The sequence below is a fragment of the Lathyrus oleraceus genome, chromosome 5 (assembly GCF_024323335.1).
Source record: "Lathyrus oleraceus cultivar Zhongwan6 chromosome 5, CAAS_Psat_ZW6_1.0, whole genome shotgun sequence".
NCBI lineage: Eukaryota > Viridiplantae > Streptophyta > Magnoliopsida > Fabales > Fabaceae > Lathyrus > Lathyrus oleraceus.
Genome location: NC_066583.1, coordinates 639,460,821 through 639,474,761, shown reverse-complemented (window position 1 = coordinate 639,474,761; position 13,941 = coordinate 639,460,821). Strand labels below are relative to the sequence as shown.

At 35.4% G+C, this 13,941-nt stretch overlaps 1 non-coding gene across 1 annotated transcript; it reads right to left on the bottom strand.

Moving 5' to 3' along the window:
* Window positions 1-11,297: 11,297 nt before the first annotated feature.
* LOC127088966 (small nucleolar RNA R71) lies at window positions 11,298-11,404 on the bottom strand. The gene has a single exon (XR_007790753.1). It is a non-coding gene; the product is annotated as a small nucleolar RNA R71 (small nucleolar RNA).
* Window positions 11,405-13,941: the final 2,537 nt, after the last annotated feature.

The window sequence follows — 13,941 nt, the reverse complement described above, 5'->3', positions numbered from 1 at the left end:
TTGTTTCTCTTTTTAGCATTTTATATAGACATCCAACTTATGTATATGTACTGTATTTTGAATCTTGTATTGTACATATATAAGATTTCATTTAGGCGCTTTTGATTGTACTATGTAACATGACATAACGCTTTGAATAGCATGATTCTAGATGCATATTTTCTAATATGTTTTCCATGTTCCATCCTATTTATTTGTTGGCTTTAGCGGGCACAAGCATTTACAATTTGTTTTTCAATTTTTAGCATTTATGGGTGTAAGGCTCGCATTCCCACCTCGTCCTCCACATTTCTCTCAAACATTGCAACATTTCTACCACTATCGAATATTGATTTGATGTTGGAATGATAATCTTGAAAATAACACCTCTCTAATTAATGGAAAACATAACCACCGTACCTAAAACTTCGTCGTGGTGGTTATCTTGAACCTCTCTTTTACTTTTGTTTCAGAATGCAATATGTTGAAACCTTTATACCATTTAAGTTGTACCAAAGAGTTAAAATGAACCAATTGTTTTATTCTTTTTCATATTATGATGTTGGTACTTTAATATTTGGTAGATATTTAAAGTTTGGTCTCATTTCCTTCAAATCTCAATGAAAAAAATGTAATCTAATTTTGTGACCATTAAGGAAAAAATATTAGTATTATTATAATTAGAGATCAACTTTAAATATTCCTAGTTGATAATTTAATTTCAAATTAAATATAAAATTATAAATTTTATTATTAATTTATAAATTTGAGTATTTTGAATATTAATTGAACAAAAGATAAAAAAACACAAGTAATTAAATTTGAGTGGTATGTGTTAGGCTATAGATTGTACTAGCCATTACGCGTGGCCATAGTAGACCCCTGGCCCCATCATTTCATCGACTCTTGGAACCTTAGCTTGTTTAATTTATATCTTAATCGTTTCCCCTACTTGTGTATAATGTTCAACTAAAATTGAGCGGAATCCTTATTTGTGAATGAACCATGTCAATAGTACGACATTTTCCTAATTAGCTAAAAATAGGAAAAATATGAAATGAAAAAGCCCTAGGCTTAAAATTCCATGATAAGGAAAGGTAGAACTATAATGGCACTTGAAACTCAACAAGTTTCGATAGTATCTATTTCAAAAGGAATCAAGTATAATGAGTATAAATAATGTGATACATCTACGGTTTGGGCGGGTATGTAGTCTGTGTTAGGAAAGTGATCCAGGAGAAAGGAAGGTGGTAAATCTGTAAAATCTCGCCTTAATGGACATGATCCAGGAAAAGGGAGAATGTTCGTACCATAAAACCTTTCCTTGGTGGACAAGATTAGTAGAACGACACAAACGTTCATTATGATAACCCCTTCTAGTGTTCTACAAGCCTCATGAAACTAGGATATCTACATTCATTCATGGTATGAAGCTAAAAGAGTTTTTTTTCCTCTACTATAATTGTCTAATACACGAGTATAATATTAGTAATAAGATGATAGCATTAGAAAACCCTTTGACCGAGCAGACTTGTGGATTAGTTAGACTTCACTAAGATAGTTATATCTCACCTCATTTTAATATTTCAGGTATTTTGGGACAAGGCAAAGGTAAAGGCGATATTTCCTGAAGGATTGAAGACCTTGTTGTTCATTTCTGGTTTTCTATTGTGTTTCTCTTTTTACCATTTTGTATAGACATCCAACTTATGTATATGTACTATATTTTGAATCTTGTGTTGTACATGTATGAGATATCATTATAGGCGCTTTTGATTGTACTATGTAACATGACATAACACTTTGAATAACATGATCCTACATGCATGTTTTCTAATATGTTACCATGTCCCACCCTATTTTTTGTTGGCTGTAGCAGGCACATGCATTTAATATTTTTTTAAACTTTTAGCCTTTATGGGTGTAAGGTCCGGATGCCCGCCTCACCCTCTTTTTTTGCGGGGCGTTCCAAGGTTTTAGGCTTGTAGCCTCAAATTTGCATGCCTCACCCCGCCCCATTTTCTTAGTGTGTTTGTGAGGCGGACATGTCCCTTTGCCACCCCTAATCATAGGTTGCTTGAAAAAAATATCACCAGAGACTTCACTAAACTCTGCTTGAACTTAGTTATTGTCTTTGAATTGACATCTTAATCTTGCAAGGACATCTTAATCATTACTTCTTCTTCACATCATTCTATTTGACATATAATGGTTTCATCATTAAAACTATCAGGAACATATGACACTTGCAGACAGCTATATGCAAGCACATAGATCCACTAGTGTGAACCCCATCATAGAAAATATATAGCCAGGAAGAGGCAATCCACATATTGTAACTACAAATGTTTTTACTATTTCTTGAAAAATCCATATGAAAATTTGAGGACAGTCGCACATCGCAGTGACCATACTCCATTTTACTATCATTGATGAACTAGGATGGAGTCTCTATAATTATGTCATCCTCCGAAAGATATTTAACACCATCCTTACGTAATTCAAGTGTTGGTGGCTCCTTTCTCCCCGTGTTCTTTTCATTGTTAATATATTAAAAAATATTTATTGTAAGTATTACATCTCAGTCGTTCCTTCAACTACCACCTAACCTCGTCCTTAGTAACCTCACACTTGAACGCACGACCTAAAATTCTATTGGCACTTTGCTCCATACATTCCTCCATGATATTACCTAGAGTTATAGGTTTGGTCATCATAATTTGTTGAAAAGTGAAACCAACACCAATATGTCACTTTTTTTTTATCATAGTGGGGAGGCTCATTATCTCCTTGATTAATCACTTCTACATCGGCTTGAGAATCAGTGCACTGGCCTTTATGTCATTACTAAGGTTAAAAACAAGGATATACCGAAATTTGAGTTTCCTAACTCTTCCATTTTTGATGAACTAGAAAAAAAAACATAAATGAACAATGGGGAAAAAAACAAGTACCTTGAATTTTAAATGCAAGTTCTGAAGAATCGAGAGGAATGCAACTTGATTTGAGTAAGATGATCTAAAACTCAAAAAATTTCAGCAATAATCAAAGAACACAGAAGAAAAACTCTCTTTGTGATAGTGCTCAAGAATGAAGAAGGAGTAGAAAAGTGAAATTGAAGGAGCAGGTGAAGTTGCTTATAAGTCGAAGTTGCCTGACCATGCTAAGATCCATCCAAATTTCCAAATTTCTCGATTGAAGCCTTTTAAGGGTGTTCTCAAGACCAATATATGCCACTTCCCCTTACTATGATTGATATTGAACCAATTATCAGGCCAGTGGAGATTTTACAAGCTAGAACTATCATCAAGGGGTCACAGAAAATTCACCAAGTCCTTGTTCAATGGGATCAATAACCCATATCTGAAGCTACTTGGGAGGATGTATCTATCTTGCAACAGAAGTTTCCTCTTTTCAACCTTGAGGACAAGGTTGATTTCAAAGGGGAGGGTATTGTAATGGAAATAAATGTGACACAACTTCTAGAAACCAATGAGTCACCAATTACATAGGTGGACCCACATGCAGTGAATGAAGGGAATAATTTGGTTAATAACCAACCAAAAAAGGTAGAAGCACATAGAAGTGATAGAGTATGCAAGGAAAATATCAGGCTCAAGGAATACGTGAAAGCATGAGATCTATTTAATGCTTGTAATAGGGATATTGTTAGTCATGTGTGAATTTTAATCATTATGTTATTTCTCTCTCACACTCTTGTATGAACATTGGTTGAGTGGTTATTTCAATAAAAATAACCTTCATTTCCCTATTTTTTTTAACCTCCTTTATTTAAAGTTTATTGTTGATAAAGACAAGCTTTATGCATTATGTTATTACTTTATGCAACCATCAACTATGCATAATAAATTATATTGTTTTAATACGTATAATAAATTATATTGTTCTAATATGTCTCAAACGTAACTGGAGTTTCGCAGGACGTTGTGAAATACAAATGGCTGGGGTGGCAGGAAAGCATGCACTAATATGACCTCTGAAGTGCGGGTACTCTATTTTAGATAAAGTATTGGTATCAGGTACATATCGGATACCGTTACTTATATGGTATGCGTACGGTACGCACCGAAGTCGTATCAATCTTTTTTTTAAGTTGGTACACCAACTGGTACACATTTGATACCACGTACTCAATTTTTTTTTTCGGATGGTATAATTTGAGATTTTTTTCCTAAGTAAAAATTAGTTTAATTATTCTATTTAGAAATAAAAATTTTCTTTCACAACCAAATTCTTCATCTTCTGTTTAGAGAAATTAAAACACAATTAGATTTATTCACTTATTGAAAAGGAATAGGCTCAATTCAAAGAGGGTTGATGATTTAGTTTTTGTTCATACAAATCTATGTCTTCTCATATTAAGGTTTATAATGTTGGAGCAACAAAAATGTGGGATATTGGTGGAGATGAATGAGATCTATTTGATGTAATTGATATTTTTGAAGTTGTTAGTCTTTCTCTCGATAAACCTGAACTAGAAGTCGTTCTTTTTAATGACATTGGAGAGGAAAATATTGATATTCAGCCATGATTTCATGATTTATGGATACTTTTTAAGTGTGATTTATTTATGTTATTGCGTAGACATTAACTTTTTTTTAAGAAAATTGTTTTGTAATTTTAATGTTTTGTTGTTATTTAAATAATATAACTCCTTTGTTATTTTTATAATTGTATTTAAAAAAATTATACTAACATACCCGTACTTTAGCTTTTTTAAAAATGTCGTACTCCATACCAGTACCGGGTACGGGGTATGTACCCGTACCTATGCAACACAGAATATGACTCTAACCAATGAAACTGGAAAGGTTATTGAGGTTGCCTGATGGAAAGATTATGGAACAAAATTCATTAAAGATGTCCACTCAAACTCTCATGCAGGGAAAACTACAATTATCCTAACTCATGCATGGTGCAAGAAAAATGCATGTTTGTCACCTCATATCACAATTATTTTGTTTACGTTATTTCATCGATTTTTTTCCGTACAATGTGTTTCCATTTATGATGCATCATCGAGAAAACTAACCTTATCTGATGCTTGGAGTGGCTCTAAACTCCATATTAAGTTAGACCATCCCCAAGTTCTAAATTTTAAATCCAAGTACAAACGCACACCTTATATTCATACTGATATGTTAGCATGCCTTATATTCATACTGATATTTAAGTCAATTCACACTAAAAGAAAAACTTGTTTAGTTAAGGGTTACACCCCTCACTAGTGCAAAAAAAACCTTACAAAATAAAAATTTGTGAGGGGACAAATTCTCTAGCTAAACAGGTCATCACAAATTATTAGCGAGGAGTCTACCACGTCGCTATTTTACTTGGGGATAACACCTCGCAAAACCTAATCCCTAAATTTCCTACTGTAGACACACAAACGTAGATGCAGACTATGTGGCACAGTGTGTCAATATTTTGCTAGGGGTTAAGCCACTAACAAAGGAATCTACGTTTTAGTATTTGTGAAGGGTTTAACCCCTTGTAAAATGGATTATTAGTATTTTTTGACAGGTTACCTCTGGCTAATATTTACAATATTATATGAAAAATTATTTTTATTATATTATAATAAATATAATAATATAATCATAATAAATAAAATATAATTATAATAATAAAACTTTTAATTTAAAGAATTGTAAAACTTAATTACAAATTTATTTTTCTAAAACTTTTACATTCAAACTTACATACTATATTATTGACATACTAATATTATAATATTATATAAATAAAATATACAATAATTTGTTTGATAAATTATCTTTGTTCAAAGTTATTACCTTATTTTCACTAGCTAACTTAATTAATAATTTAACTATATTTGTAAGTTAAATATAATCATATTAATAATAACTAAATTTATGTTTATTTTTAGAGGTATCTAAATCCTCAGCAAAAACAAAATAAGATTCGGGGACCACCATGTCAAAATCAAAGGGCCACCGTCATCCATGACAAAAACAAAATAAGGTGACTACCATTTCAAAAGAATCTTGAATAATAATCCTCATTCTTACACCGTCAAACTCTCTTGGAAGATGAATGTGTGTGTTGAAATAATTGAACGTAGGACTGGAGTTTATCACGAAGAAGGGGTGGATACAAATCATATTTGAGCCTTATATCATCTGTTTCAGAAACCATGAATCAGAGACTTAATTGAGGTAGAGTTTATTCTGAAAGCATACTACAGTAAGGTTGCGTAAACTGACTCCTAGAGATTTGCTAATCTTCTGCATCGGTATCTCCTTCTTGCTATATCTCTCTCACACTAGCTAAATCAGCACAACGTTTGGACTAAATGGTTCATTCGTCTCACACTACTACATCATTCAAATAAATAATGATTTTTTTCAAAACTTGCATGAAAGTCGCATTAAAATTATCATTTCTGAATGAACAATTTTAACTGCAAATCAGTACTTAGCATCAAGGAACTTCAAAGAAGTAGTCATAAAGGAACTTGAACATTCGTCGATGTTGACTCGAGTCAAGACCACCTCATAACCCTATGGATCAGGGGCATGACATCCAATGATTATGTCGACTAAATAATTGGCCAATTTGAAATAAATCTCCAAGCATCAATATCATCATACTCAGTTAATCAGGGGCAAATCCCTCAAAGGCTCAATCAGGGGCATAATGCTGGAATATTTAACACTGGGGAAAATTTGCTTATGTCATGTTAGGGTATAATCGTTCCCAAAAGCTTCCTTTTGAAGAAAATTCCTTCAAAGACCCTACAGATTGGGGCAGACAAGTTGTAGAGAGGTCAATTCCCTCTATACTTTCAAGTTAGTCAAGTAGACCATTCCATACACTAGTAACTGTTGAGGTTGAAACAAGTGTAGGAAGATCATGATAGTACAAAAAGCCTTGGGGTAGAGAAAAGGCACAATCGTCATGCATTGATCACGTCGCTACGCTCATGAAATCATTTGCAAGCCGTCATGGCATATAAGGCAAAGAAGTTGAGATTCTCTCTCAGGAACAAGTACACAGCTTATTAGCAACAAATCAAATTTGAAGCACCAAGAGCATCTACATCTGCCGTCTGATTTCATCTTTTTTAAGTAAGGTTTCTAAAGAGTAAAACCTAAACAAAACTAGGATTTCAAAGCATTCACATCATCTTCGACCTCATTCTATGCATACACATAATCATTTTTTGATTGGGTGGCATCTAGATTATGGTTGATAACGTCCAATTTAGGTTGATTCTACTACAAATTGGGTTGAGAACTTTGAGGGTTTTAAATCAGAAAACATAGATTAGGTTTTCCTTCAAGATTGTTTAGGGTTTGAAGGTTTTGGAAAAGATTACGCAATCCGGATCCGATCAAGTGAAGTATTTGAAGAACGAGAGGTTCTTGCAAAGGAGTAACATGGGATGGTAGATCGCATTGGTAAATATTGGGTTTCAAAAAATGCACGTTTTGGATTCGATCGAGTAAAAGCTTTGAAGAACAAAGGGTTTCTTGCAAAGAGGTAGTGTGAGACGGTGAATCGAAGCGACATTGTTGGGTTACTTGATCAAGCTTTGATCAATGGAAGAGAAGGTGTCACAATCAATATCAAACTTAGGATATTTAGGGTTGGATTGCTACATATCTCTTATATTCATGCATTTGAAAAGTAAGATATATCACATTATCTCAATTCGAGTTTAAGTTAAGGGAAGACATACCCATAGAAAGGTCGATTAGGGAACTGCCTAAACAAATCCTTGTGTACTCTCTCTCTCTATCTCTCTTTTAATTTCAGGTTACAAATTGTCGATTTCATCGATCGTGAGATCAAATTTTTTGGATAATAATTTTGGGAACATTTTGAAATTGGTATTGTTGAGTTGATCACAATTCCTTAGGTTGTGATTGGGTTTTAAGACCAACAATACCATATAAAATTCTAAACCATGTCGATTGCACACTAGTTGTTCGATAAATTGTCTCAATTGATTTTTTGTTTGAATTATCATTGAAAGTAGACTATCCTTGTTGCTTTGCGTTCAACTAGTTGTGTTTAATTGTGTTCGATAAATTTGCTATTCATTATCATACTATTATTACTATTACGCATATCCAAACTTTTTGATAACGGGTTCAATTAAACGATTTTGATCTGAGACATTTCCACTTGCTTCCACACCATAAATTTTTCAAAATTATTTTTTTTGTCAAAGTTTTAACTCATGATCTCTTCACCCCCTCTAGATCTAAGTCTATCATCTAACAAGATGCACTTATTAGGAAGGAGATGCATACGACGGAGCTGATAATGTTATATCATGATTTATTTGAGAGATTCTGAAACCTTTACCTACCGCTCACATAGACTCTTACGGTAGTCTTGATTAATAATTTGAGTATCACATGTGATTTGAGGATAAGGTAAATCCACTTGTCGGATGCCGAATTATAATATATGGTTGATCATCCAGGTTTCACCCGAGCCATTGATGAAATTCTTTTATTTAATTAGAGTATGTGTGTGCCGAATGATTCATAATTGAGAAGATTAATCCTGGAGGAAGCTCATCAGAGTGATTTTACCATTCACCCCGGTTCTTCGTAGATGTATCAAGATTTGAAAAAGAACTTTCGGTGACCAGGTATGAAGAAAGATATGGTGGAATTTGTAGCCTGATGCTCAGTATGTCAACGAGTGAAGATTTAATATTAAAGACTGAGTGGTATGTTTAAACCCTTGGATATACGTGAATGGAAGTCAGAGAGTATCCCGATGGACTTCATCATGGGCTTACATCGTACGTTTGGCGGTCACGACTCTATTTTGGGTAAATATGGATAGATTAACCAAGTCGGTTCATTTTCTACCCCGTCATGACTACGTACAAGAATATCCACATAATGAGGTTATTTATTGTAGAGATAGTTTGATTGCATGGTATACCGACTAATATTATGCTCTGATGACACTGAAATTCACCGTATTTTCGACTCCGATTTCGCATGCATTTTAGTTGTTTCATTGTTATTTTGTTATGTTATTACTATGTTTTTCTTTGTTTTCAGGTTTTCAGTCTAATCAGAGCCCCAATCGAGAAAAGGAGTGAAAATGAGCTAAAAAACCTAAAAATCAGCATTTTGCACTTGTGACTCCCACTGTGGCTGGCGCCATGGGTCCAGCAATGACGTGTCATAGTTCAACTTCCCCTCAACTGCCACGTCTCCCACTATCTCCACTTGGGCACCACAATTTACCCTTATGGCGGGCGCCACAAGAAGAAAGTTTTTCCCTCCCAAATTCAAACTGAAGGGCATCCTTGTCATTTCCATTATTTTCCTTGCCTATAAATAGAGACTCGATTTCATTTGTTTCAGCATCCAAACTTAGAACAAACTTAGTTATATCTAGGCATATATTTAGTATTGTAAAAGTGGTAATCGCTTCACATTGGGGTGTTGCCACAACTATGTAATCAAGTTTGGAGCACTTTGAAAAAAAGTTAATCCTGCCGCCATTTTCATTTCTGTTTCGCATTTTATTCAACCCTCCGATTGGAGCAGGTTTTTATTACTTTACCTTTGTCTACTTTACTTTCCCGCATCGTCTTTAATTTATTTATTTTCCCGCACTCGCACTACTTTCATTTATTTCTCGCACTCGCACTACTTTTATTTATTTCTTGCACTCGCACTACTTTTATTTATTTCTCGCACTCACACTACTTTCGTTTATTTCTCGCACTCGCTCTACTTTCGTTTATTTCTCGCACTCGCACTACTTTTATTTACTTTCCGCACTCGCACTACTTTTATTTACCTTCCGCACTCACACTAGTTTTATTTAAATTAAAATGCACCTTTACTTTACCATGTCTAGCTAAACCTATAAAGGTTAGAATGTAAGGACCGTAATTGAACCGATAATTCGTACAATTGTTCGTAGAAACACTTAAGGGATATTTTGACTTTCAACTTAAGTTTTCCCGCACTTAATTTCCGTTGGGTAAGATCGAATGCCGTCCAACGTCTTTTTAAACTTAGTTGTTTTTAACTATTTCAAATACAGCGAAAGCGCTTTGTTTAGTTCATTAGGAGTTTTTATCTTAAAAAGAAAAGTGATTTTAAAACTATTTTCGGACGCGTTTATAAGTTTAGAGTCTGGTTCATGAGAATCTCTTTTGGTTAAGAAATCCAGGTTAAAATACTTTTCAACTTAGTCAAGATACTATATTTCTTAAAAATAGGTTTACTACTCTAACGCAATGCGCGCCTTTTTATAAGTTACAATAAGAGGGTTTGATTAGGGAGTACAACTCGGATCTGAATACGCGAAAGCGACAGTTCTCATTAAATTGGTTCTTTTCAAAGTAGGAAACACTGCCCATAAGTAGTTCTATTAGCAAGTACTTGGATTATTAATTTATTATGTGAATTACATTCGAACCTGTCTTTATTAATTGAATTTTATTTAATACTTTATTTTTCATTGTACACTCTAAAACCCCCTATTTCGATTACCTTAGATAAACACCATAACAATAGATAACGATAGATTGACACTTGGTCTCTGTGGATTCGACAATATTTTATATTACTCTGATGCGTTCGTATACTTGCGAAAAGCACGCATCATGCTCGACCGAGACCCAAAGTGTACTTTAAGCTTTTGTAAGGCTTTTCATCATGAAATGGGAACAAATTTGAATCTCAGTACCTCAAATCATCCTCAATAGGATTGGCAGAAGGAAAGAACCATTCAAACCATCGAGGATATGTTTCGTACCCTGTTGTTATATCATTTAGACTTAGGTTATTACCCACTGGTCAATGCGAAGGACTCGCAGCACCGGAAGCTTAGTATACCCTCTGGCGGAACCTGAACGTTACGCTCGCACACATTTATTTTTCCATAGAATTAGGAGAGCTATGGCCGAAGATCAAAATCATAGACCTCTTAAGGATTTCGCCCAACCATCCAACGAAGAACCTAGTTCAAGTATAGTAAACCCGACCATCCCAACTAATAATTTCGAACTTAAACCCTCCCTGTTGCAACTAGTGCAACATAGACAATTCGCAGGTCTCGTTACTGAGAATCCAAACCAACATTTAAAAATATTTCTCCAATTAGCAGACAATTTTAAAACCAATGGAGCTTCTCCTAAGGCAATCCGTTTAAGATTATTCCTTTTCTCCCTCAGAGATAAAGCTCTATCATGGTTAGATTCCCTTCCACCCAATTCCATAACCACTTGGGATAACCTTAGAAGAGTATTCCTTGCTAGATACTTTCCCCCGAGTAAGACCGTCGTTCTTCGAAACCACATAACCAGATTGACCCAGAACCAAGGAGAATCGTTGTTCGAAGCTTGGGAGAGATATAAAGAGTTGTTAAGAGCATGCCCACATCATGGTTTAGAAAATTGGTTAATCATTCAAACCTTCTATAATGAACTTCACTATAACACTAAGATGACCATCGACGCTGCCGCAGGAGGTGCACTAATGAACAAACCTTATCCTGAAGCTAGTGCCCTCATCGAAGATATGGCCCAAAACCATCAATCATGGGGAGTTGAACGAGCGACAGTTGAGAAGAAGGAAGCCCAAGGAGGAGTACATTAGTTAAGCTCTATAGACATGATGCAAGCTAAAATGGACGCATTAGCCCTCAAGGTCGAGCATATGTGCATAAACCCGAATACTGCAGCTGCAGTTTCGTCGGATTGTGAGATATGTGGAACCAAAGGACACCAATCTGCAGAATGCAATCTCTTAAACGAAACCCACTCTGAGCAAGTGAACTACACCCAAGGGAACCCATATTCAAATACCTATAACCCTGGATGGAGGAATCATCCGAACTTCTCCTATAAGAACAATAACCCTATCCAAAATAATGCACCTCCGAGACAAACAGGTTACCAAGCCCCAAGACCAAATCAACCTATGCAACCTGTACCACCAAAACCGAGCCTTGAGAAAATTATGGAAAATTTTATCACTGCTCAAACCCAACAAAACAAAGAGTTCATGAACCAGAACATTCACGTTAATGAACTGATTACCCAGTTAAGAACCAAGGTTGACCAAATAGTTACTCACACCAAGATGCTTGAAACCCAGATCTCTCAGGTAGCTTTAAACCAAGCCCCCCAGACTACACCTGGAGGACAGTTCCTTGGACAACCTCAACAGAATCCGAGAGGGCAAGCCAATGCCATTACCCTACAAAGTGGGAACGCTTATGATGAGCCACCAAACCCAAGATTGAGTGAACCCCAAAACTTCTAAGGAATATACCGAACCCACGGACAAAGTAAAGGAACCAGAGAAATCTGAAAACCAGGAAGGTCCAAAAAAAGGAGAAGAACCTAAAAATAAAACATATGTACCACCCCCGCCATATAAACCACCGATACCATATCCGCAAAGACTCAAACAAACCCAGATCAATAACCAGTATCATAAATTTATTAAGGTTATAGAAAAACTTCACGTAGAAATCCCTTTCACAGAAGCCATAACCCAAATAACTTCTTATGCAAAGTTTCTCAAAGACATCCTTACCAACAAACGTAGACTCGATGATCCGAAACCCTTGGAATGCAACTCTATTTTCGAGAATAAGTTAGCCAAAAAGGATAAAGATCCTGGAAATTTCTCCATTCCTTGTCTTTTGGGAAGTCATGTCATTGAAAAAGCTTTTCTAGACTTAAGAACTAGTGTGAGCTTAATGCCTTTAGCAATTTGTGAGAGGTTAAACTTAGGAGAATTACAGCCTACTAAGATGTCACTTCAGTTAGCCGATAGATCTGTTAAATATCTGATAGGCATATTAGAAGATGTCCCTGTTAGGATAGGTCAGTTATTTATCCCTACTGATTTTGTTGTCATGGACATTAAAGAGGACAATGATATACCAATCTTTCTAGGTAGACCGTTCTTATCAACTGCAGGCGCCATAATAGATGTCAAGAGAGGAAAGTTGACCTTTGAGGTAGGTGACGAGAAGATATAATTTATACTTTTGAAATTTCTTATGGCACCTGTAATGGGAGACGCATGTTATGTCATAGATATCATTGATGAATGCGTTAGGGAATTAGAACAAGAAGAAATCATAAAAACGATTAAGTTTCCATCAACTCTCATACTGGAAGATGATGACTTTAGGAAACCTTACATCGATGATAACCTTTACGAATGTTTATCCCTTACCCCAGATCCTATGCCATGCCATAAGAAACCAACCTTAGAACTTAAGGAACTGCCTAAGAACCTGAGATATGAGTTCCTTGATGAAGAGATGAACCGTCCAGTTATAGTCAGTGCTACCTTGAGCCAAGAGGAAACAGACCAACTCTTAGATGTTTTACAAAGATATCCCTCAGCCTTAGGATATAATACCTCTGACCTGAAAGGTATAAGCCCATCCATATGCATGCATCGGATTTCGCTCGAAGAAGATTCAAAGCCCTTTAGAGAACATCAGAGAAGAATAAACCCTATAATGAGTGATATTGTTAAAAAAGAAGTTCTTAAGTTACTTGAGGCAGGTATAATATACCAGATCTCGGAGAGTAAGTGGGTGAGCCTTGTGCATGTAGTACCTAAAAAGGGAGGCATCACAGTCGTGCAAAACGATAAAGGCGAACATGTAGCAAAACGGATAGAAGGAGGATGGCGGATATGCATAGACTACAGAAAGTTAAATAAAGCAACCAGAAAGGATCATTTCCCTTTACCATTTATAGACCAGATGTTGGAGCGTCTAGCTAGACACTCTTACTTCTGCTATCTAGATGGATACTCTGGATTCTTCCAAATACCTATCCATCCTGAAGATCAAGAAAAAACTACCTTTACATGCCCATATGGAACTTTTGCCTACAGGCGAATGTCGTTCGGTCTCTGTAATGCCCCAGCTACTTTCCAGCGCTGCATGATGTCA